At 52.2% G+C, this 20,385-nt stretch overlaps 42 non-coding genes across 42 annotated transcripts; 33 read left to right on the top strand and 9 right to left on the bottom strand.

The window, feature by feature from the left end:
• Nucleotides 1–229: 229 nt before the first annotated feature.
• Trnag-ucc (transfer RNA glycine (anticodon UCC)) lies at nucleotides 230–301 on the bottom strand. Its single transcript has one exon. It is a non-coding gene; the product is annotated as a tRNA-Gly (tRNA).
• A 331-nt stretch (nucleotides 302–632) lies between these two features.
• On the top strand, nucleotides 633–703 carry Trnag-gcc (transfer RNA glycine (anticodon GCC)). The gene has a single exon. It is a non-coding gene; the product is annotated as a tRNA-Gly (tRNA).
• Nucleotides 704–995: 292 nt separating this feature from the next.
• Nucleotides 996–1,068, top strand: Trnam-cau (transfer RNA methionine (anticodon CAU)). Its single transcript has one exon. It is a non-coding gene; the product is annotated as a tRNA-Met (tRNA).
• Nucleotides 1,069–1,529: 461 nt separating this feature from the next.
• Nucleotides 1,530–1,601, top strand: Trnae-uuc (transfer RNA glutamic acid (anticodon UUC)). The gene has a single exon. It is a non-coding gene; the product is annotated as a tRNA-Glu (tRNA).
• Nucleotides 1,602–1,848: 247 nt separating this feature from the next.
• On the top strand, nucleotides 1,849–1,922 carry Trnai-aau (transfer RNA isoleucine (anticodon AAU)). Its single transcript has one exon. It is a non-coding gene; the product is annotated as a tRNA-Ile (tRNA).
• Nucleotides 1,923–2,655: 733 nt separating this feature from the next.
• Trnag-ucc (transfer RNA glycine (anticodon UCC)) lies at nucleotides 2,656–2,727 on the bottom strand. The gene has a single exon. It is a non-coding gene; the product is annotated as a tRNA-Gly (tRNA).
• Nucleotides 2,728–3,058: 331 nt separating this feature from the next.
• On the top strand, nucleotides 3,059–3,129 carry Trnag-gcc (transfer RNA glycine (anticodon GCC)). The gene has a single exon. It is a non-coding gene; the product is annotated as a tRNA-Gly (tRNA).
• Nucleotides 3,130–3,421: 292 nt separating this feature from the next.
• Nucleotides 3,422–3,494, top strand: Trnam-cau (transfer RNA methionine (anticodon CAU)). Its single transcript has one exon. It is a non-coding gene; the product is annotated as a tRNA-Met (tRNA).
• A 461-nt stretch (nucleotides 3,495–3,955) lies between these two features.
• Nucleotides 3,956–4,027, top strand: Trnae-uuc (transfer RNA glutamic acid (anticodon UUC)). Its single transcript has one exon. It is a non-coding gene; the product is annotated as a tRNA-Glu (tRNA).
• A 258-nt stretch (nucleotides 4,028–4,285) lies between these two features.
• Trnai-aau (transfer RNA isoleucine (anticodon AAU)) lies at nucleotides 4,286–4,359 on the top strand. Its single transcript has one exon. It is a non-coding gene; the product is annotated as a tRNA-Ile (tRNA).
• A 733-nt stretch (nucleotides 4,360–5,092) lies between these two features.
• Trnag-ucc (transfer RNA glycine (anticodon UCC)) lies at nucleotides 5,093–5,164 on the bottom strand. The gene has a single exon. It is a non-coding gene; the product is annotated as a tRNA-Gly (tRNA).
• A 331-nt stretch (nucleotides 5,165–5,495) lies between these two features.
• Nucleotides 5,496–5,566, top strand: Trnag-gcc (transfer RNA glycine (anticodon GCC)). Its single transcript has one exon. It is a non-coding gene; the product is annotated as a tRNA-Gly (tRNA).
• Nucleotides 5,567–5,858: 292 nt separating this feature from the next.
• On the top strand, nucleotides 5,859–5,931 carry Trnam-cau (transfer RNA methionine (anticodon CAU)). Its single transcript has one exon. It is a non-coding gene; the product is annotated as a tRNA-Met (tRNA).
• A 461-nt stretch (nucleotides 5,932–6,392) lies between these two features.
• Trnae-uuc (transfer RNA glutamic acid (anticodon UUC)) lies at nucleotides 6,393–6,464 on the top strand. Its single transcript has one exon. It is a non-coding gene; the product is annotated as a tRNA-Glu (tRNA).
• Nucleotides 6,465–6,722: 258 nt separating this feature from the next.
• Nucleotides 6,723–6,796, top strand: Trnai-aau (transfer RNA isoleucine (anticodon AAU)). Its single transcript has one exon. It is a non-coding gene; the product is annotated as a tRNA-Ile (tRNA).
• Nucleotides 6,797–7,529: 733 nt separating this feature from the next.
• Nucleotides 7,530–7,601, bottom strand: Trnag-ucc (transfer RNA glycine (anticodon UCC)). The gene has a single exon. It is a non-coding gene; the product is annotated as a tRNA-Gly (tRNA).
• Nucleotides 7,602–7,932: 331 nt separating this feature from the next.
• On the top strand, nucleotides 7,933–8,003 carry Trnag-gcc (transfer RNA glycine (anticodon GCC)). The gene has a single exon. It is a non-coding gene; the product is annotated as a tRNA-Gly (tRNA).
• A 292-nt stretch (nucleotides 8,004–8,295) lies between these two features.
• Nucleotides 8,296–8,368, top strand: Trnam-cau (transfer RNA methionine (anticodon CAU)). Its single transcript has one exon. It is a non-coding gene; the product is annotated as a tRNA-Met (tRNA).
• A 461-nt stretch (nucleotides 8,369–8,829) lies between these two features.
• Nucleotides 8,830–8,901, top strand: Trnae-uuc (transfer RNA glutamic acid (anticodon UUC)). Its single transcript has one exon. It is a non-coding gene; the product is annotated as a tRNA-Glu (tRNA).
• A 258-nt stretch (nucleotides 8,902–9,159) lies between these two features.
• Trnai-aau (transfer RNA isoleucine (anticodon AAU)) lies at nucleotides 9,160–9,233 on the top strand. Its single transcript has one exon. It is a non-coding gene; the product is annotated as a tRNA-Ile (tRNA).
• Nucleotides 9,234–9,966: 733 nt separating this feature from the next.
• Trnag-ucc (transfer RNA glycine (anticodon UCC)) lies at nucleotides 9,967–10,038 on the bottom strand. Its single transcript has one exon. It is a non-coding gene; the product is annotated as a tRNA-Gly (tRNA).
• A 331-nt stretch (nucleotides 10,039–10,369) lies between these two features.
• On the top strand, nucleotides 10,370–10,440 carry Trnag-gcc (transfer RNA glycine (anticodon GCC)). The gene has a single exon. It is a non-coding gene; the product is annotated as a tRNA-Gly (tRNA).
• A 292-nt stretch (nucleotides 10,441–10,732) lies between these two features.
• Nucleotides 10,733–10,805, top strand: Trnam-cau (transfer RNA methionine (anticodon CAU)). The gene has a single exon. It is a non-coding gene; the product is annotated as a tRNA-Met (tRNA).
• A 461-nt stretch (nucleotides 10,806–11,266) lies between these two features.
• Nucleotides 11,267–11,338, top strand: Trnae-uuc (transfer RNA glutamic acid (anticodon UUC)). Its single transcript has one exon. It is a non-coding gene; the product is annotated as a tRNA-Glu (tRNA).
• Nucleotides 11,339–11,585: 247 nt separating this feature from the next.
• Nucleotides 11,586–11,659, top strand: Trnai-aau (transfer RNA isoleucine (anticodon AAU)). The gene has a single exon. It is a non-coding gene; the product is annotated as a tRNA-Ile (tRNA).
• Nucleotides 11,660–12,392: 733 nt separating this feature from the next.
• Nucleotides 12,393–12,464, bottom strand: Trnag-ucc (transfer RNA glycine (anticodon UCC)). Its single transcript has one exon. It is a non-coding gene; the product is annotated as a tRNA-Gly (tRNA).
• A 331-nt stretch (nucleotides 12,465–12,795) lies between these two features.
• Nucleotides 12,796–12,866, top strand: Trnag-gcc (transfer RNA glycine (anticodon GCC)). Its single transcript has one exon. It is a non-coding gene; the product is annotated as a tRNA-Gly (tRNA).
• A 292-nt stretch (nucleotides 12,867–13,158) lies between these two features.
• On the top strand, nucleotides 13,159–13,231 carry Trnam-cau (transfer RNA methionine (anticodon CAU)). The gene has a single exon. It is a non-coding gene; the product is annotated as a tRNA-Met (tRNA).
• Nucleotides 13,232–13,692: 461 nt separating this feature from the next.
• Nucleotides 13,693–13,764, top strand: Trnae-uuc (transfer RNA glutamic acid (anticodon UUC)). Its single transcript has one exon. It is a non-coding gene; the product is annotated as a tRNA-Glu (tRNA).
• A 258-nt stretch (nucleotides 13,765–14,022) lies between these two features.
• On the top strand, nucleotides 14,023–14,096 carry Trnai-aau (transfer RNA isoleucine (anticodon AAU)). The gene has a single exon. It is a non-coding gene; the product is annotated as a tRNA-Ile (tRNA).
• Nucleotides 14,097–14,829: 733 nt separating this feature from the next.
• Trnag-ucc (transfer RNA glycine (anticodon UCC)) lies at nucleotides 14,830–14,901 on the bottom strand. Its single transcript has one exon. It is a non-coding gene; the product is annotated as a tRNA-Gly (tRNA).
• A 331-nt stretch (nucleotides 14,902–15,232) lies between these two features.
• Nucleotides 15,233–15,303, top strand: Trnag-gcc (transfer RNA glycine (anticodon GCC)). Its single transcript has one exon. It is a non-coding gene; the product is annotated as a tRNA-Gly (tRNA).
• Nucleotides 15,304–15,595: 292 nt separating this feature from the next.
• On the top strand, nucleotides 15,596–15,668 carry Trnam-cau (transfer RNA methionine (anticodon CAU)). The gene has a single exon. It is a non-coding gene; the product is annotated as a tRNA-Met (tRNA).
• A 461-nt stretch (nucleotides 15,669–16,129) lies between these two features.
• Trnae-uuc (transfer RNA glutamic acid (anticodon UUC)) lies at nucleotides 16,130–16,201 on the top strand. The gene has a single exon. It is a non-coding gene; the product is annotated as a tRNA-Glu (tRNA).
• A 258-nt stretch (nucleotides 16,202–16,459) lies between these two features.
• Nucleotides 16,460–16,533, top strand: Trnai-aau (transfer RNA isoleucine (anticodon AAU)). Its single transcript has one exon. It is a non-coding gene; the product is annotated as a tRNA-Ile (tRNA).
• A 723-nt stretch (nucleotides 16,534–17,256) lies between these two features.
• On the bottom strand, nucleotides 17,257–17,328 carry Trnag-ucc (transfer RNA glycine (anticodon UCC)). Its single transcript has one exon. It is a non-coding gene; the product is annotated as a tRNA-Gly (tRNA).
• A 331-nt stretch (nucleotides 17,329–17,659) lies between these two features.
• On the top strand, nucleotides 17,660–17,730 carry Trnag-gcc (transfer RNA glycine (anticodon GCC)). The gene has a single exon. It is a non-coding gene; the product is annotated as a tRNA-Gly (tRNA).
• Nucleotides 17,731–18,022: 292 nt separating this feature from the next.
• Nucleotides 18,023–18,095, top strand: Trnam-cau (transfer RNA methionine (anticodon CAU)). Its single transcript has one exon. It is a non-coding gene; the product is annotated as a tRNA-Met (tRNA).
• Nucleotides 18,096–18,556: 461 nt separating this feature from the next.
• Nucleotides 18,557–18,628, top strand: Trnae-uuc (transfer RNA glutamic acid (anticodon UUC)). Its single transcript has one exon. It is a non-coding gene; the product is annotated as a tRNA-Glu (tRNA).
• Nucleotides 18,629–18,886: 258 nt separating this feature from the next.
• Nucleotides 18,887–18,960, top strand: Trnai-aau (transfer RNA isoleucine (anticodon AAU)). The gene has a single exon. It is a non-coding gene; the product is annotated as a tRNA-Ile (tRNA).
• Nucleotides 18,961–19,693: 733 nt separating this feature from the next.
• Nucleotides 19,694–19,765, bottom strand: Trnag-ucc (transfer RNA glycine (anticodon UCC)). The gene has a single exon. It is a non-coding gene; the product is annotated as a tRNA-Gly (tRNA).
• Nucleotides 19,766–20,096: 331 nt separating this feature from the next.
• Trnag-gcc (transfer RNA glycine (anticodon GCC)) lies at nucleotides 20,097–20,167 on the top strand. The gene has a single exon. It is a non-coding gene; the product is annotated as a tRNA-Gly (tRNA).
• Nucleotides 20,168–20,385: the final 218 nt, after the last annotated feature.

The following is a 20,385-nucleotide window of genomic DNA, read 5'->3' as shown; positions in this document are numbered from 1 at the left end:
GCCCGCCTCGCCATACCTCTCTCAGTCGTTTCGCGTGCTTGTCCTTCTGATATAGGCCGATTGGAGAGCGTCAGCTCTCGCGTCAGCCGAGCAAAGTCGAGACAAGTCGAGACTCAAGCGGAATCGACGCACACAATATAGGGTGGCCTGCAGCGAGTAAGAGGGGGAAAGAAACATTAATTTAAGGACGCGTGGCAAAAGTACTCATACGCAGAAGTAAAACGGAGGCTGCGGTGGCCGGGAATCGAACCCGGATCAACTGCTTGGAAGGCAACTATGCTGACCATTACACCACCACCGCACGGTTTTCTTCTGCGCACGCCCCGCTGTGTCTGCTTCCCGCCTGTCGGCGGCGGCCGAAGGTGGTCGCAGCAGTAGGCGCATTACGGGGTAGGCGAGCGCATCCAGACAGCGTCTCTACGCACATTTCGCGTCCTTTGGCAAGAGTCGTCGCGTGCGTGTGCCGCAACACTACTAAGACGATAGCGTTCGGGCGTCATTTTTAAGCAGTGCAGCGCAGGATTCAGCGTTTGTAGCATTCTCTCGAGAGGATGCCACGGCGCTGGACGGCAGTCCCACTTTCCCTTCAGACGTCTGCCGCGGAAAGCACAAGGAAGCTGCGAACTAGCTGGGCATCGGTGGTTCAGTGGTAGAATGCTCGCCTGCCACGCGGGCGGCCCGGGTTCGATTCCCGGCCGATGCATCATTTTGTTTTTCCCCGATAGTGGAGCTGCGAGTCTTTCGCACTCGAAGTGCGTGGGCCACGAGAATGGACCGCGGGATTCCGTGTGGAAACAGCCAAACACGCAGCGCGCACGTCTTCTCGTTTGGACTCCTGCGTGCTATTGTACATACTGGCGTCGGCCTAGCATCGCAAGTTGCCTGCAGCGCTGGGAATGCACGTGTAGTAACAGAAAAAATGAGCCAGCAAGTGCAGACTCTCTACCACTAGTATTTGCTACTTGCCGAGATTCCAGAAGGTTTGGCAATCACGTGCCTCGGTAGCGCAGTAGGCAGCGCGTAAGTCTCATAATCTTAAGGTCGTGAGTTCGATCCTCACCCGGGGCATTTAATTTACTTTCGTTCACAGCTGAATTGACGGCTCTGGGGTTGAGAAGGAGCAAAACAGCTTGTAGTTTGTTATCCACAAGGTTTCAACAACTCAGCGTGAAAATGCTTACTTCCCGTTATTACTACTTGCAGTTCTTTTGTGAAATTTTCAAGAAAAAATGTACTAGTACTAAAACTGAATTTCGTATGATATAACATGTAAAGTCACACAGTGTATGGCCTGCTATACCTGTATAACGACAGGCTGCAGGTCTTTACTTGCGAAATAAGTAAATAAATATTACTACTCACAGGTTTGCTTTTCCTCCTACCCCTGTAACAACGAGGCCAAAAGCAACGGACTGTGACTTTTGCCATGCGCGCCTCGGCATGGGAGCGCGAAAAGATGGTCGCAAACAGGGAAAGTGCGACACGGAAAGCCAGTGGAGGGGGTGTAAACCCCGAAAAAAGTGTGCGCGTCCGGTGTGGTCTAGTGGCTAGGATACCTGGCTTTCACCCAGGAGGCCCGGGTTCGATTCCCGGTACCGGAATGTAATTTTTTCGGAACAAATCACGACAAGTTTGGACAGAGCGAAATGCTGTTTTCACGTCCTCCTCGCGTTATAGCTACTGGTTCATAAACGTGAGCTGAAAACAGTCGAGAGAAACGGGCACGCAATGAAATTACTACAAGCAGCGGAATAAAGGGAGGAGAGACGCTGGACTGCTACCATAGAAATGTTACCTGTAAATACGCAGAGCTACTCCCTCTAAGTGCTGGAAGACAGTGTGCACCGAGGCCCGTTAGCTCAGTTGGTTAGAGCGTCGTGCTAATAACGCGAAGGTCGTGGGTTCGATCCCCCCACGGGCCAATACGATTTTTCTATTTCAAAAAGGCAACGCCTATTTCGGCGGGGAAGTGTGGTGACTAAGAAATCGTGTGGGAGCAGATAGGGGACCCGAAAGCGACTTGTCGGGACGCGCTAAAACACTTCACAGGTCACAGCACGCTGAACACACTGTTTCTCGTCCGATCACCGCTACTGCGCGACGCTGGGCGTTGTCAGTGCTTGGGCGGGTGACCGCCTGCGAACACAGGGCGCTGCCGACAGTTTCAATTCGTATTTCTCTTTTCTCGTCGGTTTCGGAGCTGCAGCGCTATTCGGTCAAGGGCACTGGCGCCACGTTTTGCCTCTCGGTATGCCAAGTCGCGCCGTGCGGCCACAGTGAAAAGAAGGAGCGTGTTGTAAAATTTTCAACAAAGAAAAAAAGAAATGTACTAGTAATAAAACTGAATTTGTCTGACAGAACATGTAAAATCACACAATGCACGATAACAGGCAGCAGGTCTTTACTTGAGGCATAAGTAATGTTGTGCCCGCCTCGCCATACCTCTCTCAGTCGTTTCGCGTGCTTGTCCTTCTGATATAGGCCGATTGGAGAGCGTCAGCTCTCGCGTCAGCCGAGCAAAGTCGAGACAAGTCGAGACTCAAGCGGAATCGACGCACACAATATAGGGTGGCCTGCAGCGAGTAAGAGGGGGAAAGAAACATTAATTTAAGGACGCGTGGCAAAAGTACTCATACGCAGAAGTAAAACGGAGGCTGCGGTGGCCGGGAATCGAACCCGGATCAACTGCTTGGAAGGCAACTATGCTGACCATTACACCACCACCGCACGGTTTTCTTCTGCGCACGCCCCGCTGTGTCTGCTTCCCGCCTGTCGGCGGCGGCCGAAGGTGGTCGCAGCAGTAGGCGCATTACGGGGTAGGCGAGCGCATCCAGACAGCGTCTCTACGCACATTTCGCGTCCTTTGGCAAGAGTCGTCGCGTGCGTGTGCCGCAACACTACTAAGACGATCGCGTTCGGGCGTCATTTTTAAGCAGTGCAGCGCAGGATTCAGCGTTTGTAGCATTCTCTCGAGAGGATGCCACGGCGCTGGACGGCAGTCCCACTTTCCCTTCAGACGTCTGCCGCGGAAAGCACAAGGAAGCTGCGAACTAGCTGGGCATCGGTGGTTCAGTGGTAGAATGCTCGCCTGCCACGCGGGCGGCCCGGGTTCGATTCCCGGCCGATGCATCATTTTGTTTTTCCCCGATAGTGGAGCTGCGAGTCTTTCGCACTCGAAGTGCGTGGGCCACGAGAATGGACCGCGGGATTCCGTGTGGAAACAGCCAAACACGCAGCGCGCACGTCTTCTCGTTTGGACTCCTGCGTGCTATTGTACATACTGGCGTCGGCCTAGCATCGCAAGTTGCCTGCAGCGCTGGGAATGCACGTGTAGTAACAGAAAAAATGAGCCAGCAAGTGCAGACTCTCTACCACTAGTATTTGCTACTTGCCGAGATTCCAGAAGGTTTGGCAATCACGTGCCTCGGTAGCGCGGTAGGCAGCGCGTAAGTCTCATAATCTTAAGGTCGTGAGTTCGATCCTCACCCGGGGCATTTAATTTACTTTCGTTCACAGCTGAATTGACGGCTCTGGGGTTGAGAAGGAGCAAAACAGCTTGTAGTTTGTTATCCACAAGGTTTCAACAACTCAGCGTGAAAATGCTTACTTCCCGTTATTACTACTTGCAGTTCTTTTGTGAAATTTTCAAGAAAAAATGTACTAGTACTAAAACTGAATTTCGTATGATATAACATGTAAAGTCACACAGTGTATGGCCTGCTATACCTGTATAACGACAGGCTGCAGGTCTTTACTTGCGAAATAAGTAAATAAATATTACTACTCACAGGTTTGCTTTTCCTCCTACCCCTGTAACAACGAGGCCAAAAGCAACGGACTGTGACTTTTGCCATGCGCGCCTCGGCATGGGAGCGCGAAAAGATGGTCGCAAACAGGGAAAGTGCGACACGGAAAGCCAGTGGAGGGGGTGTAAACCCCGAAAAAAGTGTGCGCGTCCGGTGTGGTCTAGTGGCTAGGATACCTGGCTTTCACCCAGGAGGCCCGGGTTCGATTCCCGGTACCGGAATGTAATTTTTTCGGAACAAATCACGACAAGTTTGGACAGAGCGAAATGCTGTTTTCACGTCCTCCTCGCGTTATAGCTACTGGTTCATAAACGTGAGCTGAAAACAGTCGAGAGAAACGGGCACGCAATGAAATTACTACGAGCAGCGGAATAAAGGGAGGAGAGACGCTGGTCCACTGTTGGACTGCTACCATAGAAATGTTACCTGTAAATACGCAGAGCTACTCCCTCTAAGTGCTGGAAGACAGTGTGCACCGAGGCCCGTTAGCTCAGTTGGTTAGAGCGTCGTGCTAATAACGCGAAGGTCGTGGGTTCGATCCCCCCACGGGCCAATACGATTTTTCTATTTCAAAAAGGCAACGCCTATTTCGGCGGGGAAGTGTGGTGACTAAGAAATCGTGTGGGAGCAGATAGGGGACCCGAAAGCGACTTGTCGGGACGCGCTAAAACACTTCACAGGTCACAGCACGCTGAACACACTGTTTCTCGTCCGATCACCGCTACTGCGCGACGCTGGGCGTTGTCAGTGCTTGGGCGGGTGACCGCCTGCGAACACAGGGCGCTGCCGACAGTTTCAATTCGTATTTCTCTTTTCTCGTCGGTTTCGGAGCTGCAGCGCTATTCGGTCAAGGGCACTGGCGCCACGTTTTGCCTCTCGGTATGCCAAGTCGCGCCGTGCGGCCACAGTGAAAAGAAGGAGCGTGTTGTAAAATTTTCAACAAAGAAAAAAAGAAATGTACTAGTAATAAAACTGAATTTGTCTGACAGAACATGTAAAATCACACAATGCACGATAACAGGCAGCAGGTCTTTACTTGAGGCATAAGTAATGTTGTGCCCGCCTCGCCATACCTCTCTCAGTCGTTTCGCGTGCTTGTCCTTCTGATATAGGCCGATTGGAGAGCGTCAGCTCTCGCGTCAGCCGAGCAAAGTCGAGACAAGTCGAGACTCAAGCGGAATCGACGCACACAATATAGGGTGGCCTGCAGCGAGTAAGAGGGGGAAAGAAACATTAATTTAAGGACGCGTGGCAAAAGTACTCATACGCAGAAGTAAAACGGAGGCTGCGGTGGCCGGGAATCGAACCCGGATCAACTGCTTGGAAGGCAACTATGCTGACCATTACACCACCACCGCACGGTTTTCTTCTGCGCACGCCCCGCTGTGTCTGCTTCCCGCCTGTCGGCGGCGGCCGAAGGTGGTCGCAGCAGTAGGCGCATTACGGGGTAGGCGAGCGCATCCAGACAGCGTCTCTACGCACATTTCGCGTCCTTTGGCAAGAGTCGTCGCGTGCGTGTGCCGCAACACTACTAAGACGATCGCGTTCGGGCGTCATTTTTAAGCAGTGCAGCGCAGGATTCAGCGTTTGTAGCATTCTCTCGAGAGGATGCCACGGCGCTGGACGGCAGTCCCACTTTCCCTTCAGACGTCTGCCGCGGAAAGCACAAGGAAGCTGCGAACTAGCTGGGCATCGGTGGTTCAGTGGTAGAATGCTCGCCTGCCACGCGGGCGGCCCGGGTTCGATTCCCGGCCGATGCATCATTTTGTTTTTCCCCGATAGTGGAGCTGCGAGTCTTTCGCACTCGAAGTGCGTGGGCCACGAGAATGGACCGCGGGATTCCGTGTGGAAACAGCCAAACACGCAGCGCGCACGTCTTCTCGTTTGGACTCCTGCGTGCTATTGTACATACTGGCGTCGGCCTAGCATCGCAAGTTGCCTGCAGCGCTGGGAATGCACGTGTAGTAACAGAAAAAATGAGCCAGCAAGTGCAGACTCTCTACCACTAGTATTTGCTACTTGCCGAGATTCCAGAAGGTTTGGCAATCACGTGCCTCGGTAGCGCGGTAGGCAGCGCGTAAGTCTCATAATCTTAAGGTCGTGAGTTCGATCCTCACCCGGGGCATTTAATTTACTTTCGTTCACAGCTGAATTGACGGCTCTGGGGTTGAGAAGGAGCAAAACAGCTTGTAGTTTGTTATCCACAAGGTTTCAACAACTCAGCGTGAAAATGCTTACTTCCCGTTATTACTACTTGCAGTTCTTTTGTGAAATTTTCAAGAAAAAATGTACTAGTACTAAAACTGAATTTCGTATGATATAACATGTAAAGTCACACAGTGTATGGCCTGCTATACCTGTATAACGACAGGCTGCAGGTCTTTACTTGCGAAATAAGTAAATAAATATTACTACTCACAGGTTTGCTTTTCCTCCTACCCCTGTAACAACGAGGCCAAAAGCAACGGACTGTGACTTTTGCCATGCGCGCCTCGGCATGGGAGCGCGAAAAGATGGTCGCAAACAGGGAAAGTGCGACACGGAAAGCCAGTGGAGGGGGTGTAAACCCCGAAAAAAGTGTGCGCGTCCGGTGTGGTCTAGTGGCTAGGATACCTGGCTTTCACCCAGGAGGCCCGGGTTCGATTCCCGGTACCGGAATGTAATTTTTTCGGAACAAATCACGACAAGTTTGGACAGAGCGAAATGCTGTTTTCACGTCCTCCTCGCGTTATAGCTACTGGTTCATAAACGTGAGCTGAAAACAGTCGAGAGAAACGGGCACGCAATGAAATTACTACGAGCAGCGGAATAAAGGGAGGAGAGACGCTGGTCCACTGTTGGACTGCTACCATAGAAATGTTACCTGTAAATACGCAGAGCTACTCCCTCTAAGTGCTGGAAGACAGTGTGCACCGAGGCCCGTTAGCTCAGTTGGTTAGAGCGTCGTGCTAATAACGCGAAGGTCGTGGGTTCGATCCCCCCACGGGCCAATACGATTTTTCTATTTCAAAAAGGCAACGCCTATTTCGGCGGGGAAGTGTGGTGACTAAGAAATCGTGTGGGAGCAGATAGGGGACCCGAAAGCGACTTGTCGGGACGCGCTAAAACACTTCACAGGTCACAGCACGCTGAACACACTGTTTCTCGTCCGATCACCGCTACTGCGCGACGCTGGGCGTTGTCAGTGCTTGGGCGGGTGACCGCCTGCGAACACAGGGCGCTGCCGACAGTTTCAATTCGTATTTCTCTTTTCTCGTCGGTTTCGGAGCTGCAGCGCTATTCGGTCAAGGGCACTGGCGCCACGTTTTGCCTCTCGGTATGCCAAGTCGCGCCGTGCGGCCACAGTGAAAAGAAGGAGCGTGTTGTAAAATTTTCAACAAAGAAAAAAAGAAATGTACTAGTAATAAAACTGAATTTGTCTGACAGAACATGTAAAATCACACAATGCACGATAACAGGCAGCAGGTCTTTACTTGAGGCATAAGTAATGTTGTGCCCGCCTCGCCATACCTCTCTCAGTCGTTTCGCGTGCTTGTCCTTCTGATATAGGCCGATTGGAGAGCGTCAGCTCTCGCGTCAGCCGAGCAAAGTCGAGACAAGTCGAGACTCAAGCGGAATCGACGCACACAATATAGGGTGGCCTGCAGCGAGTAAGAGGGGGAAAGAAACATTAATTTAAGGACGCGTGGCAAAAGTACTCATACGCAGAAGTAAAACGGAGGCTGCGGTGGCCGGGAATCGAACCCGGATCAACTGCTTGGAAGGCAACTATGCTGACCATTACACCACCACCGCACGGTTTTCTTCTGCGCACGCCCCGCTGTGTCTGCTTCCCGCCTGTCGGCGGCGGCCGAAGGTGGTCGCAGCAGTAGGCGCATTACGGGGTAGGCGAGCGCATCCAGACAGCGTCTCTACGCACATTTCGCGTCCTTTGGCAAGAGTCGTCGCGTGCGTGTGCCGCAACACTACTAAGACGATCGCGTTCGGGCGTCATTTTTAAGCAGTGCAGCGCAGGATTCAGCGTTTGTAGCATTCTCTCGAGAGGATGCCACGGCGCTGGACGGCAGTCCCACTTTCCCTTCAGACGTCTGCCGCGGAAAGCACAAGGAAGCTGCGAACTAGCTGGGCATCGGTGGTTCAGTGGTAGAATGCTCGCCTGCCACGCGGGCGGCCCGGGTTCGATTCCCGGCCGATGCATCATTTTGTTTTTCCCCGATAGTGGAGCTGCGAGTCTTTCGCACTCGAAGTGCGTGGGCCACGAGAATGGACCGCGGGATTCCGTGTGGAAACAGCCAAACACGCAGCGCGCACGTCTTCTCGTTTGGACTCCTGCGTGCTATTGTACATACTGGCGTCGGCCTAGCATCGCAAGTTGCCTGCAGCGCTGGGAATGCACGTGTAGTAACAGAAAAAATGAGCCAGCAAGTGCAGACTCTCTACCACTAGTATTTGCTACTTGCCGAGATTCCAGAAGGTTTGGCAATCACGTGCCTCGGTAGCGCGGTAGGCAGCGCGTAAGTCTCATAATCTTAAGGTCGTGAGTTCGATCCTCACCCGGGGCATTTAATTTACTTTCGTTCACAGCTGAATTGACGGCTCTGGGGTTGAGAAGGAGCAAAACAGCTTGTAGTTTGTTATCCACAAGGTTTCAACAACTCAGCGTGAAAATGCTTACTTCCCGTTATTACTACTTGCAGTTCTTTTGTGAAATTTTCAAGAAAAAATGTACTAGTACTAAAACTGAATTTCGTATGATATAACATGTAAAGTCACACAGTGTATGGCCTGCTATACCTGTATAACGACAGGCTGCAGGTCTTTACTTGCGAAATAAGTAAATAAATATTACTACTCACAGGTTTGCTTTTCCTCCTACCCCTGTAACAACGAGGCCAAAAGCAACGGACTGTGACTTTTGCCATGCGCGCCTCGGCATGGGAGCGCGAAAAGATGGTCGCAAACAGGGAAAGTGCGACACGGAAAGCCAGTGGAGGGGGTGTAAACCCCGAAAAAAGTGTGCGCGTCCGGTGTGGTCTAGTGGCTAGGATACCTGGCTTTCACCCAGGAGGCCCGGGTTCGATTCCCGGTACCGGAATGTAATTTTTTCGGAACAAATCACGACAAGTTTGGACAGAGCGAAATGCTGTTTTCACGTCCTCCTCGCGTTATAGCTACTGGTTCATAAACGTGAGCTGAAAACAGTCGAGAGAAACGGGCACGCAATGAAATTACTACGAGCAGCGGAATAAAGGGAGGAGAGACGCTGGTCCACTGTTGGACTGCTACCATAGAAATGTTACCTGTAAATACGCAGAGCTACTCCCTCTAAGTGCTGGAAGACAGTGTGCACCGAGGCCCGTTAGCTCAGTTGGTTAGAGCGTCGTGCTAATAACGCGAAGGTCGTGGGTTCGATCCCCCCACGGGCCAATACGATTTTTCTATTTCAAAAAGGCAACGCCTATTTCGGCGGGGAAGTGTGGTGACTAAGAAATCGTGTGGGAGCAGATAGGGGACCCGAAAGCGACTTGTCGGGACGCGCTAAAACACTTCACAGGTCACAGCACGCTGAACACACTGTTTCTCGTCCGATCACCGCTACTGCGCGACGCTGGGCGTTGTCAGTGCTTGGGCGGGTGACCGCCTGCGAACACAGGGCGCTGCCGACAGTTTCAATTCGTATTTCTCTTTTCTCGTCGGTTTCGGAGCTGCAGCGCTATTCGGTCAAGGGCACTGGCGCCACGTTTTGCCTCTCGGTATGCCAAGTCGCGCCGTGCGGCCACAGTGAAAAGAAGGAGCGTGTTGTAAAATTTTCAACAAAGAAAAAAAGAAATGTACTAGTAATAAAACTGAATTTGTCTGACAGAACATGTAAAATCACACAATGCACGATAACAGGCAGCAGGTCTTTACTTGAGGCATAAGTAATGTTGTGCCCGCCTCGCCATACCTCTCTCAGTCGTTTCGCGTGCTTGTCCTTCTGATATAGGCCGATTGGAGAGCGTCAGCTCTCGCGTCAGCCGAGCAAAGTCGAGACAAGTCGAGACTCAAGCGGAATCGACGCACACAATATAGGGTGGCCTGCAGCGAGTAAGAGGGGGAAAGAAACATTAATTTAAGGACGCGTGGCAAAAGTACTCATACGCAGAAGTAAAACGGAGGCTGCGGTGGCCGGGAATCGAACCCGGATCAACTGCTTGGAAGGCAACTATGCTGACCATTACACCACCACCGCACGGTTTTCTTCTGCGCACGCCCCGCTGTGTCTGCTTCCCGCCTGTCGGCGGCGGCCGAAGGTGGTCGCAGCAGTAGGCGCATTACGGGGTAGGCGAGCGCATCCAGACAGCGTCTCTACGCACATTTCGCGTCCTTTGGCAAGAGTCGTCGCGTGCGTGTGCCGCAACACTACTAAGACGATCGCGTTCGGGCGTCATTTTTAAGCAGTGCAGCGCAGGATTCAGCGTTTGTAGCATTCTCTCGAGAGGATGCCACGGCGCTGGACGGCAGTCCCACTTTCCCTTCAGACGTCTGCCGCGGAAAGCACAAGGAAGCTGCGAACTAGCTGGGCATCGGTGGTTCAGTGGTAGAATGCTCGCCTGCCACGCGGGCGGCCCGGGTTCGATTCCCGGCCGATGCATCATTTTGTTTTTCCCCGATAGTGGAGCTGCGAGTCTTTCGCACTCGAAGTGCGTGGGCCACGAGAATGGACCGCGGGATTCCGTGTGGAAACAGCCAAACACGCAGCGCGCACGTCTTCTCGTTTGGACTCCTGCGTGCTATTGTACATACTGGCGTCGGCCTAGCATCGCAAGTTGCCTGCAGCGCTGGGAATGCACGTGTAGTAACAGAAAAAATGAGCCAGCAAGTGCAGACTCTCTACCACTAGTATTTGCTACTTGCCGAGATTCCAGAAGGTTTGGCAATCACGTGCCTCGGTAGCGCAGTAGGCAGCGCGTAAGTCTCATAATCTTAAGGTCGTGAGTTCGATCCTCACCCGGGGCATTTAATTTACTTTCGTTCACAGCTGAATTGACGGCTCTGGGGTTGAGAAGGAGCAAAACAGCTTGTAGTTTGTTATCCACAAGGTTTCAACAACTCAGCGTGAAAATGCTTACTTCCCGTTATTACTACTTGCAGTTCTTTTGTGAAATTTTCAAGAAAAAATGTACTAGTACTAAAACTGAATTTCGTATGATATAACATGTAAAGTCACACAGTGTATGGCCTGCTATACCTGTATAACGACAGGCTGCAGGTCTTTACTTGCGAAATAAGTAAATAAATATTACTACTCACAGGTTTGCTTTTCCTCCTACCCCTGTAACAACGAGGCCAAAAGCAACGGACTGTGACTTTTGCCATGCGCGCCTCGGCATGGGAGCGCGAAAAGATGGTCGCAAACAGGGAAAGTGCGACACGGAAAGCCAGTGGAGGGGGTGTAAACCCCGAAAAAAGTGTGCGCGTCCGGTGTGGTCTAGTGGCTAGGATACCTGGCTTTCACCCAGGAGGCCCGGGTTCGATTCCCGGTACCGGAATGTAATTTTTTCGGAACAAATCACGACAAGTTTGGACAGAGCGAAATGCTGTTTTCACGTCCTCCTCGCGTTATAGCTACTGGTTCATAAACGTGAGCTGAAAACAGTCGAGAGAAACGGGCACGCAATGAAATTACTACGAGCAGCGGAATAAAGGGAGGAGAGACGCTGGACTGCTACCATAGAAATGTTACCTGTAAATACGCAGAGCTACTTCCTCTAAGTGCTGGAAGACAGTGTGCACCGAGGCCCGTTAGCTCAGTTGGTTAGAGCGTCGTGCTAATAACGCGAAGGTCGTGGGTTCGATCCCCCCACGGGCCAATACGATTTTTCTATTTCAAAAAGGCAACGCCTATTTCGGCGGGGAAGTGTGGTGACTAAGAAATCGTGTGGGAGCAGATAGGGGACCCGAAAGCGACTTGTCGGGACGCGCTAAAACACTTCACAGGTCACAGCACGCTGAACACACTGTTTCTCGTCCGATCACCGCTACTGCGCGACGCTGGGCGTTGTCAGTGCTTGGGCGGGTGACCGCCTGCGAACACAGGGCGCTGCCGACAGTTTCAATTCGTATTTCTCTTTTCTCGTCGGTTTCGGAGCTGCAGCGCTATTCGGTCAAGGGCACTGGCGCCACGTTTTGCCTCTCGGTATGCCAAGTCGCGCCGTGCGGCCACAGTGAAAAGAAGGAGCGTGTTGTAAAATTTTCAACAAAGAAAAAAAGAAATGTACTAGTAATAAAACTGAATTTGTCTGACAGAACATGTAAAATCACACAATGCACGATAACAGGCAGCAGGTCTTTACTTGAGGCATAAGTAATGTTGTGCCCGCCTCGCCATACCTCTCTCAGTCGTTTCGCGTGCTTGTCCTTCTGATATAGGCCGATTGGAGAGCGTCAGCTCTCGCGTCAGCCGAGCAAAGTCGAGACAAGTCGAGACTCAAGCGGAATCGACGCACACAATATAGGGTGGCCTGCAGCGAGTAAGAGGGGGAAAGAAACATTAATTTAAGGACGCGTGGCAAAAGTACTCATACGCAGAAGTAAAACGGAGGCTGCGGTGGCCGGGAATCGAACCCGGATCAACTGCTTGGAAGGCAACTATGCTGACCATTACACCACCACCGCACGGTTTTCTTCTGCGCACGCCCCGCTGTGTCTGCTTCCCGCCTGTCGGCGGCGGCCGAAGGTGGTCGCAGCAGTAGGCGCATTACGGGGTAGGCGAGCGCATCCAGACAGCGTCTCTACGCACATTTCGCGTCCTTTGGCAAGAGTCGTCGCGTGCGTGTGCCGCAACACTACTAAGACGATCGCGTTCGGGCGTCATTTTTAAGCAGTGCAGCGCAGGATTCAGCGTTTGTAGCATTCTCTCGAGAGGATGCCACGGCGCTGGACGGCAGTCCCACTTTCCCTTCAGACGTCTGCCGCGGAAAGCACAAGGAAGCTGCGAACTAGCTGGGCATCGGTGGTTCAGTGGTAGAATGCTCGCCTGCCACGCGGGCGGCCCGGGTTCGATTCCCGGCCGATGCATCATTTTGTTTTTCCCCGATAGTGGAGCTGCGAGTCTTTCGCACTCGAAGTGCGTGGGCCACGAGAATGGACCGCGGGATTCCGTGTGGAAACAGCCAAACACGCAGCGCGCACGTCTTCTCGTTTGGACTCCTGCGTGCTATTGTACATACTGGCGTCGGCCTAGCATCGCAAGTTGCCTGCAGCGCTGGGAATGCACGTGTAGTAACAGAAAAAATGAGCCAGCAAGTGCAGACTCTCTACCACTAGTATTTGCTACTTGCCGAGATTCCAGAAAGTTTGGCAATCACGTGCCTCGGTAGCGCAGTAGGCAGCGCGTAAGTCTCATAATCTTAAGGTCGTGAGTTCGATCCTCACCCGGGGCATTTAATTTACTTTCGTTCACAGCTGAATTGACGGCTCTGGGGTTGAGAAGGAGCAAAACAGCTTGTAGTTTGTTATCCACAAGGTTTCAACAACTCAGCGTGAAAATGCTTACTTCCCGTTATTACTACTTGCAGTTCTTTTGTGAAATTTTCAAGAAAAAATGTACTAGTACTAAAACTGAATTTCGTATGATATAACATGTAAAGTCACACAGTGTATGGCCTGCTATACCTGTATAACGACAGGCTGCAGGTCTTTACTTGCGAAATAAGTAAATAAATATTACTACTCACAGGTTTGCTTTTCCTCCTACCCCTGTAACAACGAGGCCAAAAGCAACGGACTGTGACTTTTGCCATGCGCGCCTCGGCATGGGAGCGCGAAAAGATGGTCGCAAACAGGGAAAGTGCGACACGGAAAGCCAGTGGAGGGGGTGTAAACCCCGAAAAAAGTGTGCGCGTCCGGTGTGGTCTAGTGGCTAGGATACCTGGCTTTCACCCAGGAGGCCCGGGTTCGATTCCCGGTACCGGAATGTAATTTTTTCGGAACAAATCACGACAAGTTTGGACAGAGCGAAATGCTGTTTTCACGTCCTCCTCGCGTTATAGCTACTGGTTCATAAACGTGAGCTGAAAACAGTCGAGAGAAACGGGCACGCAATGAAATTACTACGAGCAGCGGAATAAAGGGAGGAGAGACGCTGGTCCACTGTTGGACTGCTACCATAGAAATGTTACCTGTAAATACGCAGAGCTACTCCCTCTAAGTGCTGGAAGACAGTGTGCACCGAGGCCCGTTAGCTCAGTTGGTTAGAGCGTCGTGCTAATAACGCGAAGGTCGTGGGTTCGATCCCCCCACGGGCCAATACGATTTTTCTATTTCAAAAAGGCAACGCCTATTTCGGCGGGGAAGTGTGGTGACTAAGAAATCGTGTGGGAGCAGATAGGGGACCCGAAAGCGACTTGTCGGGACGCGCTAAAACACTTCACAGGTCACAGCACGCTGAACACACTGTTTCTCGTCCGATCACCGCTACTGCGCGACGCTGGGCGTTGTCAGTGCTTGGGCGGGTGACCGCCTGCGAACACAGGGCGCTGCCGACAGTTTCAATTCGTATTTCTCTTTTCTCGTCGGTTTCGGAGCTGCAGCGCTATTCGGTCAAGGGCACTGGCGCCACGTTTTGCCTCTCGGTATGCCAAGTCGCGCCGTGCGGCCACAGTGAAAAGAAGGAGCGTGTTGTAAAATTTTCAACAAAGAAAAAAAGAAATGTACTAGTAATAAAACTGAATTTGTCTGACAGAACATGTAAAATCACACAATGCACGATAACAGGCAGCAGGTCTTTACTTGAGGCATAAGTAATGTTGTGCCCGCCTCGCCATACCTCTCTCAGTCGTTTCGCGTGCTTGTCCTTCTGATATAGGCCGATTGGAGAGCGTCAGCTCTCGCGTCAGCCGAGCAAAGTCGAGACAAGTCGAGACTCAAGCGGAATCGACGCACACAATATAGGGTGGCCTGCAGCGAGTAAGAGGGGGAAAGAAACATTAATTTAAGGACGCGTGGCAAAAGTACTCATACGCAGAAGTAAAACGGAGGCTGCGGTGGCCGGGAATCGAACCCGGATCAACTGCTTGGAAGGCAACTATGCTGACCATTACACCACCACCGCACGGTTTTCTTCTGCGCACGCCCCGCTGTGTCTGCTTCCCGCCTGTCGGCGGCGGCCGAAGGTGGTCGCAGCAGTAGGCGCATTACGGGGTAGGCGAGCGCATCCAGACAGCGTCTCTACGCACATTTCGCGTCCTTTGGCAAGAGTCGTCGCGTGCGTGTGCCGCAACACTACTAAGACGATCGCGTTCGGGCGTCATTTTTAAGCAGTGCAGCGCAGGATTCAGCGTTTGTAGCATTCTCTCGAGAGGATGCCACGGCGCTGGACGGCAGTCCCACTTTCCCTTCAGACGTCTGCCGCGGAAAGCACAAGGAAGCTGCGAACTAGCTGGGCATCGGTGGTTCAGTGGTAGAATGCTCGCCTGCCACGCGGGCGGCCCGGGTTCGATTCCCGGCCGATGCATCATTTTGTTTTTCCCCGATAGTGGAGCTGCGAGTCTTTCGCACTCGAAGTGCGTGGGCCACGAGAATGGACCGCGGGATTCCGTGTGGAAACAGCCAAACACGCAGCGCGCACGTCTTCTCGTTTGGACTCCTGCGTGCTATTGTACATACTGGCGTCGGCCTAGCATCGCAAGTTGCCTGCAGCGCTGGGAATGCACGTGTAGTAACAGAAAAAATGAGCCAGCAAGTGCAGACTCTCTACCACTAGTATTTGCTACTTGCCGAGATTCCAGAAGGTTTGGCAATCACGTGCCTCGGTAGCGCAGTAGGCAGCGCGTAAGTCTCATAATCTTAAGGTCGTGAGTTCGATCCTCACCCGGGGCATTTAATTTACTTTCGTTCACAGCTGAATTGACGGCTCTGGGGTTGAGAAGGAGCAAAACAGCTTGTAGTTTGTTATCCACAAGGTTTCAACAACTCAGCGTGAAAATGCTTACTTCCCGTTATTACTACTTGCAGTTCTTTTGTGAAATTTTCAAGAAAAAATGTACTAGTACTAAAACTGAATTTCGTATGATATAACATGTAAAGTCACACAGTGTATGGCCTGCTATACCTGTATAACGACAGGCTGCAGGTCTTTACTTGCGAAATAAGTAAATAAATATTACTACTCACAGGTTTGCTTTTCCTCCTACCCCTGTAACAACGAGGCCAAAAGCAACGGACTGTGACTTTTGCCATGCGCGCCTCGGCATGGGAGCGCGAAAAGATGGTCGCAAACAGGGAAAGTGCGACACGGAAAGCCAGTGGAGGGGGTGTAAACCCCGAAAAAAGTGTGCGCGTCCGGTGTGGTCTAGTGGCTAGGATACCTGGCTTTCACCCAGGAGGCCCGGGTTCGATTCCCGGTACCGGAATGTAATTTTTTCGGAACAAATCACGACAAGTTTGGACAGAGCGAAATGCTGTTTTCACGTCCTCCTCGCGTTATAGCTACTGGTTCATAAACGTGAGCTGAAAACAGTCGAGAGAAACGGGCACGCAATGAAATTACTACGAGCAGCGGAATAAAGGGAGGAGAGACGCTGGTCCACTGTTGGACTGCTACCATAGAAATGTTACCTGTAAATACGCAGAGCTACTCCCTCTAAGTGCTGGAAGACAGTGTGCACCGAGGCCCGTTAGCTCAGTTGGTTAGAGCGTCGTGCTAATAACGCGAAGGTCGTGGGTTCGATCCCCCCACGGGCCAATACGATTTTTCTATTTCAAAAAGGCAACGCCTATTTCGGCGGGGAAGTGTGGTGACTAAGAAATCGTGTGGGAGCAGATAGGGGACCCGAAAGCGACTTGTCGGGACGCGCTAAAACACTTCACAGGTCACAGCACGCTGAACACACTGTTTCTCGTCCGATCACCGCTACTGCGCGACGCTGGGCGTTGTCAGTGCTTGGGCGGGTGACCGCCTGCGAACACAGGGCGCTGCCGACAGTTTCAATTCGTATTTCTCTTTTCTCGTCGGTTTCGGAGCTGCAGCGCTATTCGGTCAAGGGCACTGGCGCCACGTTTTGCCTCTCGGTATGCCAAGTCGCGCCGTGCGGCCACAGTGAAAAGAAGGAGCGTGTTGTAAAATTTTCAACAAAGAAAAAAAGAAATGTACTAGTAATAAAACTGAATTTGTCTGACAGAACATGTAAAATCACACAATGCACGATAACAGGCAGCAGGTCTTTACTTGAGGCATAAGTAATGTTGTGCCCGCCTCGCCATACCTCTCTCAGTCGTTTCGCGTGCTTGTCCTTCTGATATAGGCCGATTGGAGAGCGTCAGCTCTCGCGTCAGCCGAGACAAGTCGAGACTCAAGCGGAATCGACGCACACAATATAGGGTGGCCTGCAGCGAGTAAGAGGGGGAAAGAAACATTAATTTAAGGACGCGTGGCAAAAGTACTCATACGCAGAAGTAAAACGGAGGCTGCGGTGGCCGGGAATCGAACCCGGATCAACTGCTTGGAAGGCAACTATGCTGACCATTACACCACCACCGCACGGTTTTCTTCTGCGCACGCCCCGCTGTGTCTGCTTCCCGCCTGTCGGCGGCGGCCGAAGGTGGTCGCAGCAGTAGGCGCATTACGGGGTAGGCGAGCGCATCCAGACAGCGTCTCTACGCACATTTCGCGTCCTTTGGCAAGAGTCGTCGCGTGCGTGTGCCGCAACACTACTAAGACGATCGCGTTCGGGCGTCATTTTTAAGCAGTGCAGCGCAGGATTCAGCGTTTGTAGCATTCTCTCGAGAGGATGCCACGGCGCTGGACGGCAGTCCCACTTTCCCTTCAGACGTCTGCCGCGGAAAGCACAAGGAAGCTGCGAACTAGCTGGGCATCGGTGGTTCAGTGGTAGAATGCTCGCCTGCCACGCGGGCGGCCCGGGTTCGATTCCCGGCCGATGCATCATTTTGTTTTTCCCCGATAGTGGAGCTGCGAGTCTTTCGCACTCGAAGTGCGTGGGCCACGAGAATGGACCGCGGGATTCCGTGTGGAAACAGCCAAACACGCAGCGCGCACGTCTTCTCGTTTGGACTCCTGCGTGCTATTGTACATACTGGCGTCGGCCTAGCATCGCAAGTTGCCTGCAGCGCTGGGAATGCACGTGTAGTAACAGAAAAAATGAGCCAGCAAGTGCAGACTCTCTACCACTAGTATTTGCTACTTGCCGAGATTCCAGAAGGTTTGGCAATCACGTGCCTCGGTAGCGCAGTAGGCAGCGCGTAAGTCTCATAATCTTAAGGTCGTGAGTTCGATCCTCACCCGGGGCATTTAATTTACTTTCGTTCACAGCTGAATTGACGGCTCTGGGGTTGAGAAGGAGCAAAACAGCTTGTAGTTTGTTATCCACAAGGTTTCAACAACTCAGCGTGAAAATGCTTACTTCCCGTTATTACTACTTGCAGTTCTTTTGTGAAATTTTCAAGAAAAAATGTACTAGTACTAAAACTGAATTTCGTATGATATAACATGTAAAGTCACACAGTGTATGGCCTGCTATACCTGTATAACGACAGGCTGCAGGTCTTTACTTGCGAAATAAGTAAATAAATATTACTACTCACAGGTTTGCTTTTCCTCCTACCCCTGTAACAACGAGGCCAAAAGCAACGGACTGTGACTTTTGCCATGCGCGCCTCGGCATGGGAGCGCGAAAAGATGGTCGCAAACAGGGAAAGTGCGACACGGAAAGCCAGTGGAGGGGGTGTAAACCCCGAAAAAAGTGTGCGCGTCCGGTGTGGTCTAGTGGCTAGGATACCTGGCTTTCACCCAGGAGGCCCGGGTTCGATTCCCGGTACCGGAATGTAATTTTTTCGGAACAAATCACGACAAGTTTGGACAGAGCGAAATGCTGTTTTCACGTCCTCCTCGCGTTATAGCTACTGGTTCATAAACGTGAGCTGAAAACAGTCGAGAGAAACGGGCACGCAATGAAATTACTACGAGCAGCGGAATAAAGGGAGGAGAGACGCTGGTCCACTGTTGGACTGCTACCATAGAAATGTTACCTGTAAATACGCAGAGCTACTCCCTCTAAGTGCTGGAAGACAGTGTGCACCGAGGCCCGTTAGCTCAGTTGGTTAGAGCGTCGTGCTAATAACGCGAAGGTCGTGGGTTCGATCCCCCCACGGGCCAATACGATTTTTCTATTTCAAAAAGGCAACGCCTATTTCGGCGGGGAAGTGTGGTGACTAAGAAATCGTGTGGGAGCAGATAGGGGACCCGAAAGCGACTTGTCGGGACGCGCTAAAACACTTCACAGGTCACAGCACGCTGAACACACTGTTTCTCGTCCGATCACCGCTACTGCGCGACGCTGGGCGTTGTCAGTGCTTGGGCGGGTGACCGCCTGCGAACACAGGGCGCTGCCGACAGTTTCAATTCGTATTTCTCTTTTCTCGTCGGTTTCGGAGCTGCAGCGCTATTCGGTCAAGGGCACTGGCGCCACGTTTTGCCTCTCGGTATGCCAAGTCGCGCCGTGCGGCCACAGTGAAAAGAAGGAGCGTGTTGTAAAATTTTCAACAAAGAAAAAAAGAAATGTACTAGTAATAAAACTGAATTTGTCTGACAGAACATGTAAAATCACACAATGCACGATAACAGGCAGCAGGTCTTTACTTGAGGCATAAGTAATGTTGTGCCCGCCTCGCCATACCTCTCTCAGTCGTTTCGCGTGCTTGTCCTTCTGATATAGGCCGATTGGAGAGCGTCAGCTCTCGCGTCAGCCGAGCAAAGTCGAGACAAGTCGAGACTCAAGCGGAATCGACGCACACAATATAGGGTGGCCTGCAGCGAGTAAGAGGGGGAAAGAAACATTAATTTAAGGACGCGTGGCAAAAGTACTCATACGCAGAAGTAAAACGGAGGCTGCGGTGGCCGGGAATCGAACCCGGATCAACTGCTTGGAAGGCAACTATGCTGACCATTACACCACCACCGCACGGTTTTCTTCTGCGCACGCCCCGCTGTGTCTGCTTCCCGCCTGTCGGCGGCGGCCGAAGGTGGTCGCAGCAGTAGGCGCATTACGGGGTAGGCGAGCGCATCCAGACAGCGTCTCTACGCACATTTCGCGTCCTTTGGCAAGAGTCGTCGCGTGCGTGTGCCGCAACACTACTAAGACGATCGCGTTCGGGCGTCATTTTTAAGCAGTGCAGCGCAGGATTCAGCGTTTGTAGCATTCTCTCGAGAGGATGCCACGGCGCTGGACGGCAGTCCCACTTTCCCTTCAGACGTCTGCCGCGGAAAGCACAAGGAAGCTGCGAACTAGCTGGGCATCGGTGGTTCAGTGGTAGAATGCTCGCCTGCCACGCGGGCGGCCCGGGTTCGATTCCCGGCCGATGCATCATTTTGTTTTTCCCCGATAGTGGAGCTGCGAGTCTTTCGCACTCGAAGTGCGTGGGCCACGAGAATGGACCGCGGGATTCCGTGTGGAAACAGCCAAACACGCAGCGCGCACGTCTTCTCGTTTGGACTCCTGCGTGCTATTGTACATACTGGCGTCGGCCTAGCATCGCAAGTTGCCTGCAGCGCTGGGAATGCACGTGTAGTAACAGAAAAAAT

Source organism: Schistocerca gregaria, unplaced genomic scaffold (assembly GCF_023897955.1).
Source record: "Schistocerca gregaria isolate iqSchGreg1 unplaced genomic scaffold, iqSchGreg1.2 ptg000564l, whole genome shotgun sequence".
NCBI classification, from domain to species: Eukaryota; Metazoa; Arthropoda; class Insecta; order Orthoptera; family Acrididae; genus Schistocerca; species Schistocerca gregaria.
This window is presented reverse-complemented; position numbering and strand designations above follow the sequence as displayed.